Source organism: Hylaeus anthracinus, unplaced genomic scaffold (assembly GCF_026225885.1).
Source record: "Hylaeus anthracinus isolate JK02 unplaced genomic scaffold, UHH_iyHylAnth1.0_haploid 11989, whole genome shotgun sequence".
Taxonomy (NCBI): domain Eukaryota; kingdom Metazoa; phylum Arthropoda; class Insecta; order Hymenoptera; family Colletidae; genus Hylaeus; species Hylaeus anthracinus.
Window position 1 is genome coordinate 4,413,424 of NW_026534337.1, and position 24,509 is coordinate 4,437,932.

Sequence of the window (24,509 nt, forward strand, 5' to 3'; positions counted from 1 at the left end):
CCACCAGTAGATCCAAGACGAAACACCATCTTGTCGTCTGAAATGTTACATGATCCAAAAGTCTAACAAATTTACACTGTATATACGTAGAATCTGTCCCATGGATCCTACACAGCAAATATAAATTTGTTTCACATTGAACATTTTTTCGTTATATATACATTTTATATTGAATAATTACATAAGGATAAAAGATATGCTTAAGAATGAAATAAAAGGATTTTTAAAAATTTCCTTTTCTCTACAAAAAGGAACATTTTAACATCATTAGTGATACTTTTATAGAAAGTGGGTTCTGTATTTACTAATAGGCTTTTTAACATGGCTTAGCATATTTTTATTGGTTAATATCAATTTCAAGCATAATCTGTTAAAGCTTACACACGATTCACTCGTACTTACGATCACGATACACTTTATCCACAATTTATTTTATAGATGTTACAGAACAAATACAAATTTTCTTTGTTTTATTTTCAAGTGTTTTGGTTTTGATGATTTTTATTGAATAATAACGTAGAAGTCTAAACGAAAAATAAATAAGCCACGGAGATCCGAACCCACGATCCTCGGATCCACAGCCGACCGCTTTTCTGATGCGACCATTCCCACACCCTACGATTCGTATTCTTGTTTTACTCTTTATTCTTGGGTATAGGAGGCGATACTACATTAATTACATAAAAATGAATGATTTTTGTTTACTACAAGGAACTTTTTGACAACATTCGCGACATTTTTACAGAAGATGACTGTTTTAGATTGCTTTAAATGCAATTTATTGTTCCATCAGTTTCAAAATTTGTTAAATCTTATCAAATTAAACTATTAAGTAAGCCAAGATCAGACTCATCTCAGAAGATTAACTTCACACTTCATGCAGAGTTTATTAGATAAATTCAACAAAATAAATAGAAATTTTCGTTATTCTGTTTTCAAGTATGTTGCTTCCGATTGAATGACGAACCAAGAATGAGACTTATTCGAATCTGCGTGAACGCTTTGTCGGTTCCAAGTCACTCTTAAATAGCATGAGTGACACTTTTACGGTCTAACCATCAATACATCCAGTCATTCGTGCGAATCCATGCGAATAATTGATTTCTGCATGGCTATAACAGTCTCTGCTGCCAATACGCGATATATTATCCCAGAAATTGCGCGATGGCACGGGAACGTGAGTCCGATTAAATCCACGATTTGTAGGTAGTCGCGTGCAAAAAGGACCGAACTAGCAAAGATTCACAGCCTTCCCTTTAAGCGTATATTCCCGATGTATATTTGTCCAGAGACGAACGTATGGGCTCCTGTCCGCGATACAATATAACGCATACGCTTCGACTTTTCGATGGAGTAAATCTCTCACCTGCGTGGAATGTGATTTCCAAGGTGCGGACGTCGGTGAAAATTTCATAGAAACACTTCGTTCACCGTTATTTATGACAAATACAGGGCGTATCTAGCTAGTGAAAAATTGATTTCTGTGCGAGTTGTTTCTAGGCGTTGCCGAAACAGCGAAAACAGGCCAACTGTGACGCCAGCCGAATACATTTAATGGTCGAAATTATTGATTTCGTCTGGACCGCGAATGAAAGGCTAATTGAAATAAAAACTATCGGATAATTCGAGCAAGACCGAGATATCGGAAATGTCACGTTTAATTTTAATTAAACCCGAAATAGTTACTCCATATATAATATATTGAGTTGAGTTTATATGATTAACATTTGTTTCTATTTACCAGGCAGATTAAAAATTGCTACCTGTAGGGGGTTCCTTGATGGTATTATTTGTTTTCTGCACCGGAATTTATTTATGAATCAATCCTACAGAAGATTTTTATTGGCCCTTTGTACTGATTATGAGATGTTTTCTCTAAGGAGACAACGTACGCCGGGGAGACGTTGTTATCTATTATACAGTTTACACATATAAATTCATGCAAAAATGCATGTTATCTTGAAATTTTCTATTTCAATAACACGGAAAAAGAAATCAAAATATAGTAGATGAAAGGGGGTGGATTGTTAATGTTGTGTACCTTGAAAATCTCTATTATTTATAGTGCTATAAAAAAACTTGCTAAGGCAATGTTCCACTCTTTTAAGGGGAATATATATTGGTAGAATACAATTCTTTTCCAGAATTAATTATTTTACAAACAGAAAACAGTTTAGCAAACGGAGAAATGATTGTATATTGATGAATATTTTTTCTTTATGTATCTAAACTTAATTCAATTTATTTAAATTCTAAAATTATTGTGATAACAGCACGAGTTTGATTCGTTATTCTGGTCGAATGGATTAATTGTAATCATGTCTGTTTTCAAGCTTCAAGCAATTGTATTTATAAATTTAGTAAATTTACGTTGTTCGATGAATGTCTTTCGAAACACTAAAAAAGAATTAATAATCAGAAAGTTATTAGTAAGCAAAAAGTGAAAATGATGTTATTTTCAGTTTACTCACAAAATAAAGAGAACATTGTTCAAAGAGCATATTGGATTCGAATAGTATGAATTCAAGCAGAGAATTCTTTTTTATATTAGGTAGTTATATAGTAATTATAATAAGATATGGAGATATCAACGTAAATTAATTTACATATGCAATAAAATTAATCCATTCTTCAGAGAAACTGCAACTTACTTATTCATAGAAAAAATGTATCTATATTAATATTGGTTAGTGTTTATGGATACATTCATAAAACAACCATCCCGTGTTAAAAAATACAATCTCAAAGCCTCGGTAGGAAAACGTTGCATTCTAATTCCGCATACTAATGGCGTATAATATTCAACGAATCGTGGCTGACAAAAGTTAACTTTGTTTCGTACGGACAGGCGTGGAAACAAAAAATGCAGAGCACGTTTCGGTCATTTTACCGTCTCCCTTCAAAACATTTTTTTTTTTTAAACCGTATGGTAAACAGCGAACGGTAAGCTTCTTTTGCAACGTACATGAATACCTGAATAAACATGAAGGGAACGTGAAAGTAAACAAACAACACGTGTACTGGCAGACTAATTGAAAAGTGACGCGTGTCCCATTGTAACTCAGTGAAATTATTGGCAAATATTTCAACGTGAAATAAATTCAAATAACATACGGATCTTGGTCGGTCAACTCCCGAGCTTCACATAAGTAGTCGGACGTTTTAGATTCGACTGCTCTTTCTGCAAATAGGTATTGTATTCTATCCCTCGCGAAGATAGGCGGATAGAATGTTGTCTATCGATCCATCTTCCACAAACACACGAGATTTCCTGAAAGTAAACAGATACACCTGATACCGGAGATGCGGACACTTCGAGATAAGGGTAGTATACGTAGAGTTCTTCTATTTCAAATCTCCGCAAACAAGACAACTGAAGACATTCATCGAAGCGATAAACACAGTTTTGTTTCATTTATGAGACTCCATAGCCATGAAACTATAGGTATTATTGTTAGCAGATTGCAGACTTTATGCGTTTATGATACAAGATGATATTATAAATACATGCTAAACATAACCGAAAGGTTTTATATGCATTTATAGAAAACGAAATATTATTATATTAATTATAGAATATATTCAGCATATATTATGTATATTTTCCATATTATTGTAAGTCATAAATACATAAAATCCGCAGTCTAACTATTGGCTGTATTAATTAATAAATAAGTGGTAATAAGGCTATCGTTAGTAATATTATCAACTATAAATTCCTCTACGAACTTATTAGTGATACACATTTATATAGAGTATGCAATTATGCAGAAAACTACTAGAAGCCATTCTAATTAATTTCTAACCAATATGCAACAAATGCAAGTAATGCTGTTTAAGAAATTTGTGAACGACTAATAATGTCGAAGGAACTGGTTTATCCAAAATGGAGTACATTGAATTGTTACAAACACGATTTCGTCTGCATAAATATTCCTTTTATGCCATTCCTTCGAATGTAATAAATAGTTACACTGCTTTTACTTACGAATTTCATTTAATCGTTTCATGTATTTAACAAATTATAATATACCAAATTAAGTAACGGAATGTATTAATTATAGATGATAATAGTATGTCATAATTTTAAATGAATAAAATAAAAATAGTAACTGTATATATTACCAAGTATTTGGAATTAGTATCACATTTGCCTTACGATAACTGTAATGACCATAATAATGATTTTTAAAAATACTCAAAATTATTCGTTCCAATTGTTGAATTATATAGTGTATTTAATTTTTTAAGTAATAATTGTCACAAACGTACAACGGCACTCTGTGTAAGATTTTTTTTTGTGACGATTACTGACAGCTGTCAATAGTTTTGCACTGATCAAGCATAGCAGATCAATCAAATAAATGGCATCCATACGAACACTTAAAATAACATTTTTATAATGGAACATGTCACTTTTTTTTTTAATCATCTTACCTATTAACTGAAAAATACTGTTTCAAGACAATTGTTATGCAACGTCATTTTCCAATCATTCTCAACATAAACAATTTTTACAAGAAATATCTTGACATATATTAAATATTTGTATACTATATATATTCAGTCTAGATATACATATTCAGGTATTCAAATTTGAACTTTCTAAATTACACAGTTTTTACGTTAAAAACTCCTTAAAATAACTATTGAAATGGTTGGTACACAGATATAATACCTAGCTAAAGCGATAAGTGGTTAATGGAACTCGCATAGAAACAAATAGAAATATCTAAGCAAACATAAGTGTCAAACTAACCGTAGTTTAGAGTAGACGTTCAAACTGGCCACCATTTACTTTAATGGATACGCTGGTAATACATGCCGAGGTCGCTTACAATAAGATATAGTGGCCATGCGTTCTTCAACTATCAATCATGGCACGGTATATGCAACTGAAAACCCAGTTTGGAAATTGTAAAGCTGAATACCTTGGATAACAATCAATCAGTTTGTTAACCTGTGCTCACCTAGACTTTTCTTTCTATTTCTGTGCTTTTCGTCACACCATTATAATTGTAACTGCTGTTCTTAAATGGCCTGTACACTTTATGCAGTAATTCTGCAAATATTTTATGATGCAGTTGCAAATGCATGTATAAAGATAAATAAAATTGAATGTCTGAAATGTATAAAGATAAATAAAATTGAGAGTATGATTGACAGTTGATAAAGAAAGTAAAAATAGTAAAGTGTCGAGAATTATATAATTTTAAACACTTATTGACACTTTTATTCAATCGTTGCATAATAATATGTAAAAAATTCTATTATATATATAATAAATAATTATAATAAAATTATGCTATATAATAATAATATTATATAAACTGATATCATTTTCGACACTTTGCTATCTTTAGTTTGTTGTAATATTGCTTAATATATTGTCTAATAAAAATTTGTGGGCTACTGAACTCTCTCTCTATATATAGATAAATTGCAATGACCATCAGGTTGAGACTTCTATGTATATAGATTCGTTACAATGGAAATCTGATTAACAATTTGAAAGTTTGGTAATTTAACGTAACAAAATGTCAAATACACATTTTTATTTAATCTATACTTAGAAGCAATTGAATATGAGGGCATATAAATAATTTCTACATCTAATATTTTCTACCTTTGTGATTAACACCGAGGAAAATTGAACCCGAGGCAAAGTTTTATGTCGTGAAACTTCTATTTTAAGAAAAAGCTTTTAACGTGATTTTCCTGGGTTATCGTAAATTTCGAGGTCGCCGAAGTTGGTGTCATCACGCGTCCCCTATAAAGATTGATACGAATGGAAATCAGAAGGCGCCAAGAAGTTACCATAAAAGATAAGTAGCGAGAAAAGGGGAGGGGGGTAATAAATCCCATTTATTTTTCCCGCTGAGTTTGGGAAAATTATGGGGGAGACCACGTTCATTTTCGACAGACTGCTTTCTCCGATGAACTAGCGCAATTGCACCAATCAAAATCAACGTGGTTATAAATAAACACGTCACCTATATATGAGAAACAGGGATTTCAACTAAGGAATTGAAAAATTAATTCTGAAGATCGGGTGTTAATGAAAACGAGTTTGGATAGGACTCGTGACTTTTGATTGTTTTCTAAAAATAAATACTATCGCAAATGTTGGATAGTATGGATTCCAATTGTATAAGGACAAAATTCAAGTTTCATAAATATTTTCATGAGTATGTCTGGCACTTAAAGTGTGAAACATTCTATTCGATGAAAGGGGTATAATAACGTTCATCTTAACAGACAAGTGATGCAACAATTTGGACGAAATCCAAGTCTGGTTGCGTTTTCTTTTGGAAGTTATCAAATTTTTATCGTCATCCTCTCTTTAGATCATTCTTTCTCACGAGCAATTGACACCTTGAAGTGAGCGCTTCTCTAACTATTTGATTTTGGGAGCGATGGTCACCAAAAAATTATACTATGCGACAAAATTATTTATAAAAATGTTGTCATTTTTCAAATACGCATGACTCGGAAAAAGACTTGTCGCGTAGTGGCTCCAATATAGCTACTTTATTTTAAAAATCAGAATGAAAATTACTTTTTCATTCCTCAATATGTGCATGATAAACGCCAGCGAATAGATTTTCTATTAAGACAATTGTTTTCGAAAAAAAGATTGTTGAATATGATTTAACTATGATTTTCACGCTTCCAAGATGGTTTCCTTCCTTAACCCTTTAACTACGAACGGCGTATATGTATACGCCCTCGAGAAATGGGTTCAGAGAAATGTTTGCATTCATTAAACAATTTTTAAAAAATAGCAGCTTATAGGGGATGATGAGAAGAAACTTTTTTATATGTACAGTTTGTTCATAGAATGCTTAGTTTCGAAAATAAAAATTGAATAGTTAAAAGATCGTTAGAAAAATTGAATTTCAGGAAAAAGGTCTTCTAAGTTTCTAATTTTTATTTTTGAAACTAAACATCTTATAAATAAGCTGTATATATAAAAAAGTTCCGCCTTATCATATCCTATAAGTTGATATTTTTTCAAAATTCACACCTCTACGCGTTTTAGAATTTTCAACAAAAGTCATCCCGCAGTCAAAGGGTTAATGATGTTCTATGTGTACATTGATGTATGTTGTTGCCATTATATTAATGCATATTACAACGCTTGTTCCTAATACAAAGGGAAGTCAATCAAATGCGTTTAGCGGTCAGAATTAATTTGTAATTCCAGGTTCGCATTCTCTGTTTTGTTCAATGTTACAAACTGTTAAATGGGGAGTAACAAGTTACATACCAAATTAACTTGAACAGACAGACTGAGCTTCGGGAATGTAAGAAGAATGTCGGAATATTGGTAAAACGCTTTAAAATACATGCATTTCTGGAATTCCACAAACTGCGTAGAATGCAGCGTATTAAAAAACTGCGGTTGTGGAGCGCGTTTCATCCTTAATTGGGCGTCAACAATTTGGAATAGTTTTTCAGATGGTCATGGATAAATAGTTACTCGTATGAAACTGCGTAAAGGATAACATGTATTGAATCAATAAAAACTGTAATCTGCTTCACAAGACAAAAATACTTTTCAATATTGAACCCCATTGAAATCGAAATTGATAACATAACGAAAGAATATTTACTAAACTACATTCAATTTAAAAGTTGTTTTAGAAAATGTTTTGAGGTCCCAAAACCAAATCGATATCTGAAAAGAATACACAGAAAACACAAAATAATTAATAAAAATGTACAAATTCGTTCTTAAAAGAACTCAACGTAAAAAATAGAATCCATAAAATACGCAAAAAATTAAATTCGATGGTCATCAGATAGTAAGTAGTGACACTAAATATCTGAATACAACAAATCTATTAATAAATATTTAGGTGATACAAGCATTTATTAAAGTGGCAGTATAATGTTTAGACACACCAAATTTTACTTTCGCTGAAGTATTAAATATGAATAAAGTTAGTAACACATGACCACCTAGTTTTTGTCTAATCGGCATTGATCACTTTCTATTCACTATTATATTATTTGCATTCACTTAATCCTCGATTTTATGTTACAGAAACTGCAGCGTTGAAATACATGCAGCTCGAAACCGTAAGTTTATACTATGTCTACTTCAACAATAACCGCTGTGATAATTACTTTACAAGAAGATCTTTTATAAATTATCAAGAAACCTGATAGCAAAGTGTATTCGTAGCCATTTGTGTTTATCCAGGATGTAAAAATTAAACTTAAAACTTGAATTACTCGAGTCTGACTGCTATACAAATGAAAAAAAATAATGAAAAATTTGAAAAAGCGATTAGGGAAGGTTTAGGCTGTCACGACAGAAAGTTTGAATACCTCCTGGAACAAAATAATTTTCTAACATAAAATATGAAATATCTCTAAGTACTCCTTTTTCAATATAATGCATGTCGTACTTTTAGACTTATATGTATATTCTGAATGACGAGCAGAATTGATATATGTAAATGAAAATGCATGGCTGCATTTAAAAAACAGGTGCAAGAATATATTGCATTTACTTCGTTGTAAGTATAATAAAATTAATATCAAAAGATAGCTCCCATCGCAATGTTCAATTTTGTTTTCCAATTGTTTCTTTGTCTTCCTCTGGAAATGAGCCTCGCACACCTGTCACATTTTCTACAATCATCCTGTAGATTGAAACTGGATTGCATCGCAGAATCATCGATACGAACGGGATTGATTCGAAAGGGATTAATTTGACACGTTCACAGTTCACTGACTGGTATCCCTATTGGTACACTAACACCCAGAAGTTTTGGAACAGTTGTTACATGCATTCTCATAAGTTTGATTGTAGGAAGAATCAGAGATGGGTAAAATTTTTATCTAAATTAAAATTAAAATTTATTTATACTTAATGTTGGTTTATATTTGATTATGAAGAGTATTCCAAAAGTAGTTTTAAGATTTTGTTTGTCAATAAAACATAAATAGTACGGAATAGATTCGATATTTTTAACTTTTTAAATGAAAGTACACATGATTACGATTAAGTGTTCCCCATGAGTATGCTGACAGGCGTATTTCTTTGTTAAAAGACAAAATCTTGAAGTCTCTTTTGGAAACTACTTTTGAATATATACGTATAAAATACTCAATGTTATATTCAAACAATGAACGTATTACGAGTTTATAGTATGAAATGAAATATTTCACAATAGACAAATATAAAATGTAACTGTTCAAATAAATAAAGGTCACGACTAAATTACTATTAGTTGGTTAAATTAATTCAATTATACAATTAAACATACCATAACTAACTCTTCTTATAAAAAATTATTAAAATTCACAATGAATGGTAAAAGTTGATCTGTTTTTGCTGTTTTTATTACTAAAAAAGAAATGGTTTCTTTAACCAAGATGTTAGAGGAAAAGCAATGTAATAACAAATGTATTATTACGTTTAATAAAAAAAATTGCAAATATTAATATTTGATTTGTATGGCAATTCAATTGAGTGGAATTTCACAGCCGTAGCTAGTCAACAAAATCAAATACAAAAACAATCTGTAGTTACAATTATAAAATATATCCTAAAGATGTAACATACAATTTATTAGTGAGTTAAATTAGTTAAATGATGAAACCAATTACTCTCGTACCAAATAACTGACAATAAATAACTATATATAATTACATCAGGTAACAAGGGTAGATCACGATTCACGATATACGTGAATACTAGAGTTGTATTAAAAAACAGCAAATGTCTTAAGACTCCCAAGCGATAATACACCTAGGTCTGAATGATTTCTATTCAGAAATGCGCCTGAATACGCATCAGATGTCGTTCTCCGGGGTGAATTCGAAAGTTCTTCTGCAGTTAAAAGAAGATGCATCGCAGAAACGAAGATGCATAATATTTAAGGGAGAAGTTAAGATGTTTATTGCTACGAAATGGTTATAGGCCACACAGGACGTTCGAGCACAGTATTTATGTCCACAGATGTGGACCGTGAACAAGTTTATATACTGAAGTTTATATATCTGACCCGCTTCGTAGTTTACGACGCAGAAATTTCGAAGTAACACACAATTTTGGGCACGGGGAACATCAAGAACCAATGAGGTACGTCGTGGAACTTATGCGACAGACTTTTTAAGCTTTCCCTGTGTATATTTTTAAAACGTCCAAAAAGCGCTAGGACCCCCTGAGAAACGAGTCCTCTCAAAATATCATCCAAACTAAAAAGAACACCTGAACTTAAAAATGTTGCCTGAAACGTTAACGAGACCTTTTGCGGTCCTCGATTTGCTTTGTGAAGTGGCGAATTTTTTATTTGTTTATTTGGAGTCTTTGAAAGAGTGATGTAATCAAATTTAATAATGCTTTATCCTGGATGAATAGTGTATACTTTTGATGAAAAGAAAGCATTTTTAAACAACTTTCAGGTTTTCTGCATTGTGAGACCAATGGATATAGCTTATAATAAATAGTATTACGTTTTTATGCCGCATTTTACTGGAAGATATACTGTTCATCATAATTTATATGGAAATCATTTTTAACAAATCTAAAATATTATATTTTTTATTCAAGGAGGAAAACATACATCATTAATTTACACAGCTATAATGCATTGTTTATTTATCTGTAACAGAGAGCCTGCTTTATTTATGTCATACAAATTATAGTCTACTTTAATAACCGCATACATCACTTTACGATTCTTTTGTATCAATTTTAAAATTGTTTAATCGATAAATGGCAAGCTTGAAGCGTGACAGAAAAACGTAGTGGTATCGAAAAGTGATGATTAAAATATTACTCAACTTTAAATAGTTCCTATTTAACAGTTTATATAATTAACTGGAAAATTCAAATTACTTTTCAATTAAACGGTAATCACACCTGTCTGCCCTATTATAAATGCAGGAGAAGAGAATATTCAAAGGACTTTATCAGTGAACGCTGGAGCAAATGTTGCGTGAAAATCAACAGAGCTCTGTTATTTGTTAATTAATCTTCCCAGCGAATTTCGCGTAATAGGAGAATACAAAAAACTTTTTCAATTTGTTAAATCCAACGATTGGATGGTTTCATGGTAGCGCAACGTTCCATTTGCCCTACGGCATGAAACCTTCGGGTATGCTATGCATGATCGTCGTAATTCCGGAAATTTGAGCCAAAGCTCCACGTTTCCGCTCGGAATCGTTCGCAAATATGGTATAACGTTTGTTTACGATACGTCGATCAGTATTGAGATGTAGGAAGAGACTGTGGCTGTTCCGAGTCCTAATCAGAACTTGGAGACATCCTGTCAATAAATGAACATGAGTTGGATGAAGTAGGTGCGCTCATCTATATACTACGACAAGCAAAAGTTAGGCGAATTTTGTGATTTTTTCGGACGTTGATTGCAAATTTTTAGGAAGAATCTAAGAATCTGTAAATTTTTAGGAAGAATTCTATAAATGCTATTAAATATTAATAGAATTGGAAATGCTGCCAAAATGTTGGTCGATTGTTTGAGAACAGATTTAGCGATAAGCAGAATATGTTTACTTTTTATTTGTATTGTGCTATGTTGTGTCGTGTTATAGTCGTGTTATGCTATCTTATGTTATGTTATGTTGTATTGTCTTGTGTTACGTTGTGTTATTTCATTTTATGTTGTATTACATCATTTCAATCCCAGCTATGCTGTATTTGTTGTATTGTATCGTCTTTTGTCGGCTTGTGCCTTGCTAAAAAAAATATTAACATTGCTTCTAAATACAAAACAACTAATTTTTAAAATAAGTAAATGTTATATATCCGCAATATTTTGAAATATATAATGATTTATGTAAAAGAAACGTACGAATGTATGTACTAAAAATACAGGGTGTCCCAGAACCACTGTAAGAACCGGAAATGGAGGGTAGCAGACACGATTCTGAACAACAATTTCCTTTGCAAAAATGTTGGTGCTGGCTTGAGCTTATGTTCTCGCGGCTGAGCGCGCGCTAATCGGGCGCTGTGATTGGTCGGTGTTTTTTTCGTTAATAATTCAAAAATGAAGTGTCAGCTACCCCGATTTCTGGTTCTTACAGGAGTTCTGAGACACCCTGTATATCAACGAAAATCATTGTAATTATTAAAATTAAAAATGCCCAAAAAGTTCTATGTGAGTAGTAACAAAAGTATCTTTTATTATCCAAACAAAAAAAAAGGATGTATATAACACTCAATGCGACAATGAAGAATGTATAGTTACAAAGGCATAGCTTGTAGCGCAGTGCACATAAATATTCATCGCTTCATTAACGCTGGCTAATAGTGAACATTAATACATGAAGTCTCAACATTATTATAGTAGAAACTGGAATTATTCAGGTTCGGAAACGATATCATTGCACTCTTTCAATGAAAGAAGATGCATATCTATGCGAGCATAATATCGCGCAAACCACAAACTGTGTCGTTGTGTTAGGGAAATTTATAGCCGAGGCAAGTAATTACATTTTTTCAAGTACACGAGAGTGATAATTACATTAAGTTATTACGGGGAGATCGTTACCGAGACCCTTCGAGGATCTTATCCGCGCTAGTGATTTTTAATTTTGTCCTTATCATGGTTATTTTAATTTCATAGACCACATTTCGTGCAATAATATCTCCATCTTTTCATAAATTTTTTTATCCGCGCTAGGGACTTTTAATGTGTTCTTATTATGGTTATTTTAATTTCATAAACCACCTTTCGTGCAATGATATCTGCATGTTTCCATCTACTACCTCGAAGTCATTAAACTCGTTTACCGTGAAACTATTTTTTTTTCATTTGAAATAAAAAGGTAGATGATTCGCGTTCGTACGATACGTGTGCCAGAAAATTGTGTTTCTTTTTACGCTTACCGGTTCCAGACACATAAATCCTAAAATATAACTTATAAATCAGACGGAAAGGAGTAAATCGTGCACGATGAATGTTTCAGCGTAACGTGTTCTTCCTTCTTTTCTCCACCTCTCTCTTTCTCTCTCTCGTAAGACATATATACTGTTTAATCTTTAATTGAAATAACGAAACCAGCATATACATGGACTTATGAGAATTATGGGGGTAAACGTGTGCTATGTGCATGATTCAAATGTCTACTCATGTTTATGTACAGAGGGGAAAATTCTTATCTAGATGGAAAATGTTTGAGAACTAGACTCCACATGTTATTACCACAAATTCATATTTTAATTGATTTACATTAAGAATTGAAATTTAAATGAAAGTACATATGTTTTATCTTCTAAACGCTATAAAATGTATATTATTGTTGATATTGCATATATTTCTGTATTTGTGCACATTTTTATTGATTTTCCAATATTTTCATTTCCTATAAGTGCATAAACATTCGCAATCTACTAACAATGACACAAATTAAAGCAACTCCGGATGTCATTTATTCTAATAAAATATTAGAGTCGAATTTAGACAATAATTTATGTTTCGCATTAAATAGATAAAGATCATCCAAGTTAATTTTTATAGGAATAAATTCATCATCTCTTGTTTCAATAAAATTCGAATATATACTTCAAATATTTATTCGTAATGAAAATGATTTAGGGAAAGAGATTGTATGATAATGTAATAAAACATAGTATCTGACAAAGTGAATTTATTTTTGGTTTAAATACGACTATTCGTATGTAGCAATGTAATAAAATGTAATAAGAGATCAGAAAACTATTTATATTTTTAATTGTACAAAATGTATGTATGTCAAATGGCAATAATAAGATTGAGAATTGGCCACACAAATCTAACCCATTGTTACAAAATAACGAAATCACAGCCACCATCACGAACCTTTTGTGACGAACCTTTCACAGTTAAACATTTAATTGAAGAATATCAAGGAATGCAGCACGATCGAGTAGAGTTCAAACTTTAAAATATTTAATATGCAGACGATTCTTAACAATAGAAACAAATTTCTCAAACTATGTAGTAGATACACTAACGAAATATGAAATAATGAATAAATTGTAATTGAATTGTAGATATTAACGTGGTCACTAATAACCCTGTAGTTGATGACCTTAAACAAAGGAATTAAAAAAAAAAAAATGTATGTATATCAATGTGCCAATATTTTCTATATTTCTGTTCAGTGTTGACATCGATTGGACCTTTCCTAATCATCAAAATCAATTAGTTCTAATGTCAATGTCCTTTCTTGAGTGTCCAGTAGCTTTTAAGATGTCAGTGTCACCATTACTGCCCAGTTATATCAATCGAGTCCTTCCTAATTATCCAAATCAATTGATTCTAACTTTTTCTTTTAATTTCCTTGTCAAAGTTCTTCCTCGAATGTCCAATAGCTTGTAAGATATCAGTGTCGCCAGTTTGATAAGCGGCATTTCGAGGGAAATGATTGAAAAGGTAAGAATGAAAGAACAAACGGAGAACAATTGAATGGTCAACTAGCCGTGGTGAGTAGTGGCTATTACGTTGAAGGAGATTCGGAAGCAGGGAGTTTAACTACCCCGATAATTACTATTCCATTCCGGGCACGATTCAATTTTGGTTGCTCAACCAATTACGACTACTACTGATTCTAGTCGTATAAACTGGTTCAAGAAAACACAGGAGATATACCATTTATAGAGTTAGAATATGACGGACGATATACAGGTTGTCGCACATTAAAACTAGGTTTAGGTTTCTATGGTGTAAAATAGCAATTTGATCAACTTCCTCTTTTCTGATGTAACTCTTTTAAAAAGTCAATTACTTTATTTTTCGAAAGTAAATATATTTAACAATGTTCTGTTAAAATTTGTGGAGTTTATTCGAATTATTTTGGATTTTACAGCAGATCTAACGTGATGGATGCCATGATAAAATCAAGCATGTATAAAAACTGTAAACGCGATATTTTTCAAACATTATCTTTCCATCTAATTTTTCAGTTAGATAAAATCTATCGAACCGATCTTTCTGAAATTTAGATATGTTATACTGCACAACAGAGACTATCATACGATCTACAGCCATCTTCAGAAATAGGAAATTTCATATTTTTTTTAAATATGAAACGGTCGACACAGAATAAATATTTGAGTTTAAACGAGCGACATTTTCTTTATTTTTCCACTTGCACGGTTTATTCAGCTTCGCAAGATAACCACACTCGCATGTTTTAATAAACTATTTGAACATTTTGTCTCAGTCAGACAAACAGTTTTCAAAATATCTTGATAACCATGAAGATATCGACATCGACAGGACTATTAACATTAATACAAATCAATAAATTAATTTTATGAAACTCATACAAGAATATTGTTATACTCTTTCAGCGTAGTATTGTTAGTAGAAAAAACAATGGAATCGTTCTTTATTTTATAGATTTCGAAAAAAAATCCTAGTACTATATTCAATATGTGATATTATTACATTTTCATATTACAATTAATTTCCAACATATACCTATAATTACAAGACATGTCGCTCATATATTTAATTGATCAAACTAATCTCTTACCACACTATCTTATTAAATAATTATTATTATATATGTACCTGAATATATCGAATTCAATTGAATTGTTTATAGGATTTTATTTCTTTGCTTTCAATTGAATTATTTATAGGAATTTATTTCTTTGCTTTTAACCACAACATTCATCCTTGAAATGTGTCTCACGGGACACCCTGTACATATATGCTCCCTACGTGTTGCGTGGACGATTGGGCAGAAATGTTTGACCTGTTGAGCATAGATAACGTTTCAATGGGAATCCAATAACCACTCGATATTTAGCTGTTTTGAAGTCTGCTTACTCTTATCACTCGACTTTTCGCGTGGCTGTTGCCGCGTGTGCGCGATCGATAATAAAGTTACTGAACATTGACAAATTTCTAACATAAATGAAGAGTTTTTACTCTTTAAGCCTCTGCAATTATTGTAAAATCTTTCCTTCTGACATTATCTCCTTTTTATTTTCTTCGTATATCTAATTTATTTATCGTTATATTTATTTCTTATTATATTCTTGTTATATGTTCGTTCTTAATTTTTAGAATATTTTATAAATTATTATTCTTTATCTTACTTGTTTCATTCTGAAAAAAACTTATGTATTATACTGCGAGGTACCTCGAATTTCGTTGTACCTGACAGAAAACATTATAAATTTGAAGATCAAACTTTGACTCTGACTTTTGTTTTTCAAGTAGTGAGTGCGTTATAGTATACGAAATAATAATAAAACCATAATCACACATCTGAAACAGAACGAAGTCCTTATTAGGGTGTACAAATTTAATCGTGAAGTTGACTTATGTAATTCAATTAGTTGTATCTCTCTAGTATGTACAATTATATTTCTATATTTTAAATATAATGCTTCTCCTTATATTCTACTCTATAATTGTATTAATTCTTAAGACTACAATTACATTTGCTTGAATATTTGTATTGTATTGATTTTATCTCCTGTATAAGGCAAATATATAACGGCGAGAGTTTATATTTTAATGTGGACGTTATGTATTACTACACCGACAAACTTTAAATATTAGGAAATAGTTCTAGATGCGCAGTTCTTAAACCTCTAAAATTTGAGAATATAAAATTAACAATGCTGTAGTACTGATTTTATTTCGATGTAAATAATAGAATAAATTCAATTCTATTCTAGTCCATTCTATAATAAATACTCTATGTATTTCTAATTTTAGCAACAAATATTTGAAATAATAAATTTTACAAAGTATATTTCTTTTAATACAGTCTCCTAAAATCTAAAATATATGTCTGGAACATGTTTCTATATAATAAATTCAAACTCTGTGGTTATTAATTCTTTGCTCATCATATTTACGAATTTTTTGTTATTCCATTATATTTTTTATAATATTCCGTGCAAAGAAGGGAAAGCCCAATTCAGTTCTAATTTTTACGTTGAAAAGAACAGAACTTAAAAGAAGTGGAAGTAAAAAATTATTAAAAGGTTACTGGTTCCATTTCTCAGGTCGCTAATTCCAAGTAAACCGATTTTCTATGGATTCGATTTCCTATACTTGGCTGTCTCGAAAGAAAGCGAATTTCTCCACGAAACACACCTGTAGTTCATTTAATATCTGGTTTCCGGGTGCCGTCAAGATTTCACAGTTTCAGGTTTGCGACTTGTTTCGAATTACTTCGCACGGAAATCCTACATAACATAGAGCCGCCGTGATACGTGATAGCTTCGGATTCCGACCGCAAGAATTCATCACTTCCTGGTAAATCAGCGTTTTATTTTAATATCGTCTCCGACTTTTGAATTAACAAGATTCATTAAATTAATAAAATCCATTCTGTTGTTCGAACTTCGACTACACGAATTTATCATTTCCTGATAAATCAGGATTCATTAAACTAATAAAATTAATTCTAATGTTTGTAAACGGTAGATGACAAAGAAGAAGACAACGATAGAGCAAGCTTATTCACTTGTGTTTTAGGTCTTCTTTGGTAAAACTTGGAATACACATGTAGATAATATAATTATTAAACAAGATTATTATAGACTAAAAAGTTAAAAAATATGTGCATGTATTTACATACGGTGTTCAGGATAGTAAGAATTAGAAACCTGTATTTTTAAATTTATCTTCTTTTTGTTTTCTTTGTCTTTTTATTTAGTGATTTTGCTGATCTTAATAGTTATAAATACGTAATAAATGATCACTCGTGCATATACTGTTATTAACAATGCATAGAGTACTTTCTAAATTATTCTCTCTTGTCCTTTGTATTATTCATATCTTCTTAGCTTTCTTCCGTATTCTTCTTCGTTCTTCTTTACTCTGTCAATTGTAGATACATGACAAGGGATTACTTGTAGACATGCTGCTGTTATCGACAATGTTAACTGCGATTTATAAATTATGAGTATTAAGAGAAAATTCGATGCACACAAATAATAAAAATAAAAATTTATATTTACACGAATTTTTATCGTGTTTGACCTTACTTACAAATTATTGCCATTCTTAATGCTTCGGTAATTTCCAGTTTTAATCAAGATAATATGATTTATGCTATTCAGTTACTTTGTCAATAATTTGTAAAGGCTTCCATAATACTTAATATCAATTTTCTTTATCAGAAGACTATAAACTGAAAGATAAAATAAAATTCACCTAACTGATGATTAAAGAGGAGGACGAATTTAGAGAACTCAATTTATTAGTCCACATTACACTATTATCCAAATTGTGTATTTGCTGAATAAGCACTGTATTTAATATGTAAAGCACTTTGAATCCATTTTAGCCCTGAAATGTTTAATTTCAATAAATTTGAAGAAACTTGGAACCATAGTATACGATTAAAGATATTTAATGAGTAACGATATTAAAGATAAACGAGTTATGAATGAAATAAGGAAGATGGGGTCTCTAATGGACCCTGTACGGTCGTCGGAGGGTTAATAGGTTAAATGGATGTAAAGGCTACGACTGTTCACGTCTACGACTGTTACCAATAATGAAGCAGATTCAACTGCGTTAAATGACGTAATCTTACAGTTCTTTAATTTCATTCAATTTGTTTAAATTCGATGGTCTCGACAATTATTACTGTGTACTTTCTATTTACTTGAACAGTGATGGTTTTACATTCTTTATTATTCCTGATTATTACTCAATCCACCTAGTGAACAATCTTACAGGATGAGAGAAAGTTTATGAATACTTTTCATTGATTTCCCTCGTCAATAAAAAAGAAGAAAACAAGCATTGTCACACTTGCAAATCATGCTTTTTCAGACAAATATAAGGTTAATTGACATAAATAAAGATTATAGTAATTACATTTTTACTTAATGATTCCCAGTGGAACGATACGAGAATATACTATTATTATATTGTGAGAGTGTGTTATTTTGTCTTATAACGGAAGCAAGTTTTGTTTTGGCCCTGGGTTTTCTTCGTTAAATATAATTATTATAAAATTAGAAGACAATTGTATATGCACTATAAATATCAAACATATGTACACATATTTCAGGACATTTTCAATTTTCTCTGCAGTGCTTCTCAGTGGTTACTACAATTTCTTTAATAAATATAATATAAATTCGAATAATTTGTTAAAAAAATCAAATGTAAATTTAATCTGAATTGTACTGAAAATTAAAATTTACATAAGGAGGTTACAATAAAGTTTCTAGATAAACATGGAATCTAACTGACAATTTCCTGTTTGAAATTAAAATTAAATTCTCATTTTATTCACCTGTAGTGTTTTGAACGATACATTTCATATTCACCAGTACTAGAATTACCAAGTTTGACCTATGTATTTCAAACTTTTTAAACAAATTACTCACTTATTAAATACGGTATCGGTGCAATTTTTCTGACAGTTATTGAAATAGAGAATTATTTATATGTTAACGAACTAATTTGCTTCTTTCTCACTCAATTAAAAAAAAATATTGTAGTGCTGACAATAGGTATGAGCTGACCTTCGTAATTATAGTGCTAAGAGCATTGAATACTGAAATCGAGTTAAGAAATTTGTTCAATAAGACACTAGAACGACCATTTTTTGTTTGGTGTTCCTTCGTCCATTATTAGATTGAATCAAATAGTCAAGCAACCAAAAAAGTGATTTTTCTCAGCGTGTCAACAAAATTTTAATATTTCCATAAATTTCGAGTTTCTGCGCAAACGATCACGAATCAGTTTATTTATTCCGAGGATCAGTACCTGTGCCTGAGGGCCGAATCTAACCCCACCCGAAAGTAATGGTTTCGTATCGTGATGCCATAGCAAATATTTTTGACTTTTTTTTAAAAAACAAGCTAGATAATAGTGCAGCAGCTAGTCATTCTAGTTAAACATCCGGCAGAACCTTGTCACGTACGGCAAATTTTCCACCACCTACAGATCCGCCATACCGATAAGCATAGGCATAAAACCGAGCCGCTCGATGGCTTGGTATATGTATATTTCGCGAATTACTAGTCGAGAGCATAAAACCTACGTCACGAGTCCTCCGTGATATTTCGTCTGTATTGTTGTTTGGAGCGCTTTTGGAACTACCAAAAACAAATCCACGAGTGTCAAGAAAGGCTAATTTGATTTCCGGACCCTTCCTACGTTTTCCACGGGATAACAGCATAACGACAAACGGGCACCGAACAACTTGGTTATTTGTACCAGTACCACTGGTGAGGGTTCTTATTCTAACGAATCCACCATGAGCCGACCAAGAAAGATAATGGAAAGATAAGCCATCTCCATTTTTACGTTTCTTCGAGGCAAGATACTTGGAGTTCCCGTAAAACTCTAGTCGCGAGCAATTGCAAGGAATGCTGCACTTGGTTTCTATATTACTGGTGAAATCTACGGTAACAACACCAGGAGGCGAACCCCGTGCGCAAACTATCAGATTGAATTGGATGGAATCCATTAAGAGAGTGATGTTGTCGGTGGTGTTGTAAAGTTGATAAGTTTATATAAAGTTTCGCCTCGCGGGTCATCGTCAGACGCAATAGTGTCGTCGTTACCGCTGGACTTTTGACAGCAACAACGCAGGTATACAAACTACATAGTTGACAGCGGGAGTAGTAGTTGGGTCCGTTAGTTCTCGAAACTGTCCTGACATGTTGCTTAATCTACTTGGCGAAGTCCTGGGCTCAAAGGGTACATACAGACAGTACCCTTTAATCTCCCAGTGAAATGATGTTTACGCAAGGGTGGCAAAACATCGACACTCCACGCCCTCAGAAGTCTCGAGAAATCGTTACCTCGCGACCGTTGGCGTCGAGCCATCCGGAGTATCTATCTTTCGCGGAAGCGTTGGGGAAAGTGACAAATGAGTTCGATATCCTATCCGACTGACCGTTTCGTCGCGACCTCGAATGGTACTTTATGAAATTTAAATTGCAACTTCTACGTGAAATACGGGACATTTTATTATTAGGTTGTTCCAAAAGTTTCTTTCGCTTGATTAATAAGTAATACATGCACAATAGATTATGTTTTATGTTACATTACTGAATTGTGCACGATTCATTTTGCTCCACTACTGTTACAACATGAATATCTATGAAATTAGATTGTTTATATATATATATATAAACACGACCACATAAAATAATTAAGTGCAACTCGCGAAAGAAACTTTCGGGACAACCTAGTATATCGATAGACTGCGCGAGTTTCATTTCGTTTCTTAAAAAAAAATGTATTATTTCTTGGTTATTCATTCGACTATAAATTAATAATACTCTATGATACCAAGAAACATCGAAATTATCTATATTACTTCGGATGTACGAATTCTAAAATTGGGTAGAGTTTGATATAAATATTTATGCTATGTAGGTTTTAGATTACTGTGTTCATTTAGTTACATATAATTACACGTAATTAGGTACTTATACGTTTTAAATATTTAAATTGATTTAGTTTAAAAAAATGGCGTTCCCTTCGATCGGACTGATATTTTCATCAGAGGTAGCCCTTGATCTGGCGATTACAATGGCGACAAAAAAGTGTTTTTTTTTTGCACCAATCTCGGTGAATACATAATTTTTAACGTTTTTTTCCATGGAGGAACCTCGATGTTTTACGTTAACAGTATTCAACATTGCCGCTCTCAGCAAATACCACCCTGAACCTACTCAGACAGTAATTCCATGTAAACAGTATGTACATTAACGGTATTCAATAGTGCCGCCCCCATCGAAAATTCCACCAAATCTACTCAGACAGTAGATTGCGGTCCTGGTGCTATGATGTTCCTACACATAAAAAAAAAAAGTTGCAAATGACGTACTCACCGAAATCGGTGAAAAAACACTTTTGAAGCATTTCAGTTTTTGACCCCTGGAGGGAGTGGGGTGGGGTGGGGGGGAGTTAAGGGTCAAGATGAGCCCAGCTCGATCCAAGGATTCCTCAGTTTCTTAAATTCAATCTTTATATTTGTACAGAGCTATATGCACTTCTATAAATTTTCAAAGAATTCAATATAAATATTTAATATAAAATATAATAATAATTATATTTACAGTATTTACATTGCGTATACCTAATTACATATGATTATATGTAATATATAGTCTGAGTCTTGTTTATAAAATATACAAGAATTACTCCTTAGAAACGTATTTGATTTTCAATATATTACATGTTTGAATTTGTCCTTTTATCAGCTATAATATTAATATAATAAAAATACCCCGTCCCATTTAAAGAAATGCCACTGACCTTGAAATCTCGAAAAATATAACTTCGAAATAATGTTTTTCTCTGTCATAGTACATCCCTCTCTAAATAAAACATTTTCCGTTTGTGTCATATATTCGTATCATTAAAAACACGTAATTAGGTATATATAGTGAGAACTTTTCGAAATGTTGAAGAAGTACATATAGGTTTGTACAAATCTCAAATAAATATACAGGAATAAATTAACAATGAAGTACCAGAAAGCATAAGAAACATGGAACAATTAATATCTTCGACGATACAAAACCTATTACGTGTTATGTTGTATTATTTTATATATATCATGTCCGAAAATTAAAAAATTTTAGTATATAGTTTTAGGATTAAAAATTTAGAATTACTAAGATCTATCTATGAAAACACTGCAATATTTTTTCAATTAAATGAGAAAGGAGCAAATTAATCCATGTTTGACACGATTTTAAACAGTACGAAAATTTATTATCTCAAAGTGAAGGCCTTCCTCGAGAACTTGTCCAAACTTGCATATCATGTTAGGTAGTTCTTATGAATTAACAATATGATCTTAAGGAGGATCCAGCTCACACTGTATTACAGGTTATCCAACATGAGGTTAAACTTTGAATAAGTTCACGAAGAAAGTCTTCACGTCGAATTAATAAATCTTTAGTCTGTTTTGCTCCCACGACCAACAAGGAATTATTACTTTCCTAAACAGATTAGTTATGCTTGAAAGTGTACTCCGACTTTGTTTCTTCGATGCGAACTTAAAATATCAAATCTGACACGAGTGTCGTTTAATACGGTGCTACTTTATTGTTTTACGTACATTGATAATTCGTACCACGTCAGTTAATGTCTTAATTAACATTACTAGTTTGTAGGAAATCATATGTTTATCTTGCTATTGTTGTTCATATTTTATTTTATTTTATTTAGGAATTGATATGAAAATATTGTTCAGTAGAGGATCGCACACTAGGTGATTGAAATGTCGATAAGCTTATGAGACACGTTTATTTATGGTTGCATTTATGACCAAATAAATCACACACTTGTTAACCTATAGATCGAAAGAAATTTCGATCAAACGAAACAACAGTACGCACTCGTTTTCATTATTTAACATAAAATAATGTTACTGTTATGGGACAAAATCTGGGAATATTCCTAGATAAGAAAAATGAAGTAAATTATTTTTGAATGTAATCCTTTTTCTCGTTTGTTGTGTTATGTATTTCAATAACCACGTTAAAAATAAATTAATCCTCGAACTTCCCAAAAGAGTTTCTTCGTTTTACTAAATCATCGTAAAATATAATAAGTTACTTTACAAGAAACAATTATAATACAAAATGACATTGTTATTGAAAGAAGTCATTGTGATACTTTGTAACGTTTAATATATTGTAAAATCGAAACTGTTTAATGCATATTATATTATAAAAAGTCGTTGCGACAAATTACGGGTCATTTATTCAGGTTCCAATTCCATTAAAAATTACACAATTTTCAAGCTATACTTACGGTATACTTAATGAAAGTAAATTTTGCTGAAATTGTATAGTTATCATAATCATCATTTTTTAAAATCAATAATCTTAAAAATTCACTTTACATATTTCAGATTTTGTCGTTGATTAAAAATTTTCCTATTGCAGAAAGAAGTTGGTGCATTCCTTAACTAATATTTATTTTTTTCTTCTTTAAGACCAATTATAAGAAATAACTTAAATTAATTTCAACAAAAAGTCGACAGTTATCGCGCGCCGTAATATTGTATCGTCGCTCTGGATTGCCGCAAATTTAAACTATGTATATTACGAGTTGAAACGGACCAGTGATATGGTAAACATTTAATTACCGGAACGAATCGTTAAGCATCTCCGTCATTCCGCTCCATTATCCCATAAAAACCGACTCGAAGCCAAGTACGCATACCAATTAGTACGATAAACACCCCTGAATTAGTAGCGTTATCGATAGCAACTGTTTCGTACTTCAATTTAGCAATTAATGTAGTTGTAGATCCTGGTAGAAACGGATCTACGAGAATCTTCAACGAGCGCAGAAAAATTGCAGACAAAACATTTGATTATCGTTATGCTTAATACACAGCTACGGAATATTTCAAATTGGATGCAAAAAACGGAGAAGAAACGAAGAAACGCGAGTAAATATAACGATTTCTGTTCATGGATTGCTGACTATTTAATACCTCTGTTTACAATCCAATTCTTATCGTTAGTTTTTATCGTTGATTGCAGGCTGGAAATATTTTAATAATTCCCTAAA

The 24,509-nt window shown here is 31.7% G+C and overlaps 1 protein-coding gene and 1 long non-coding RNA gene across 5 annotated transcripts in view; one reads left to right on the plus strand and one right to left on the minus strand.

Annotated features, from left to right (window-relative positions):
* LOC128888046 (beta-1 adrenergic receptor-like) overlaps nucleotides 1–24,509 on the plus strand; it is a 253,522-nt gene that overhangs the window by 138,112 nt on the left and 90,901 nt on the right. For 3 of the 4 annotated variants that reach the window (XM_054144658.1, XM_054144660.1, XM_054144659.1), the window contains one exon: nucleotides 8,051–8,085. The exons of the other annotated variant lie outside the window; for it this stretch is intronic. The gene's annotated coding sequence lies outside the window, so the exon portion shown is untranslated. The remainder of the gene's footprint in view (nucleotides 1–8,050; nucleotides 8,086–24,509) is intronic. 4 annotated transcript variants of the gene reach the window in all.
* The window catches only part of LOC128888137 (uncharacterized), a 174,271-nt gene continuing 152,458 nt past the window's right edge, over nucleotides 2,697–24,509 (minus strand). Inside the window, exon 3 of the long non-coding RNA XR_008460191.1 lies at nucleotides 2,697–3,271. This is a non-coding gene — a long non-coding RNA (uncharacterized LOC128888137). The remainder of the gene's footprint in view (nucleotides 3,272–24,509) is intronic.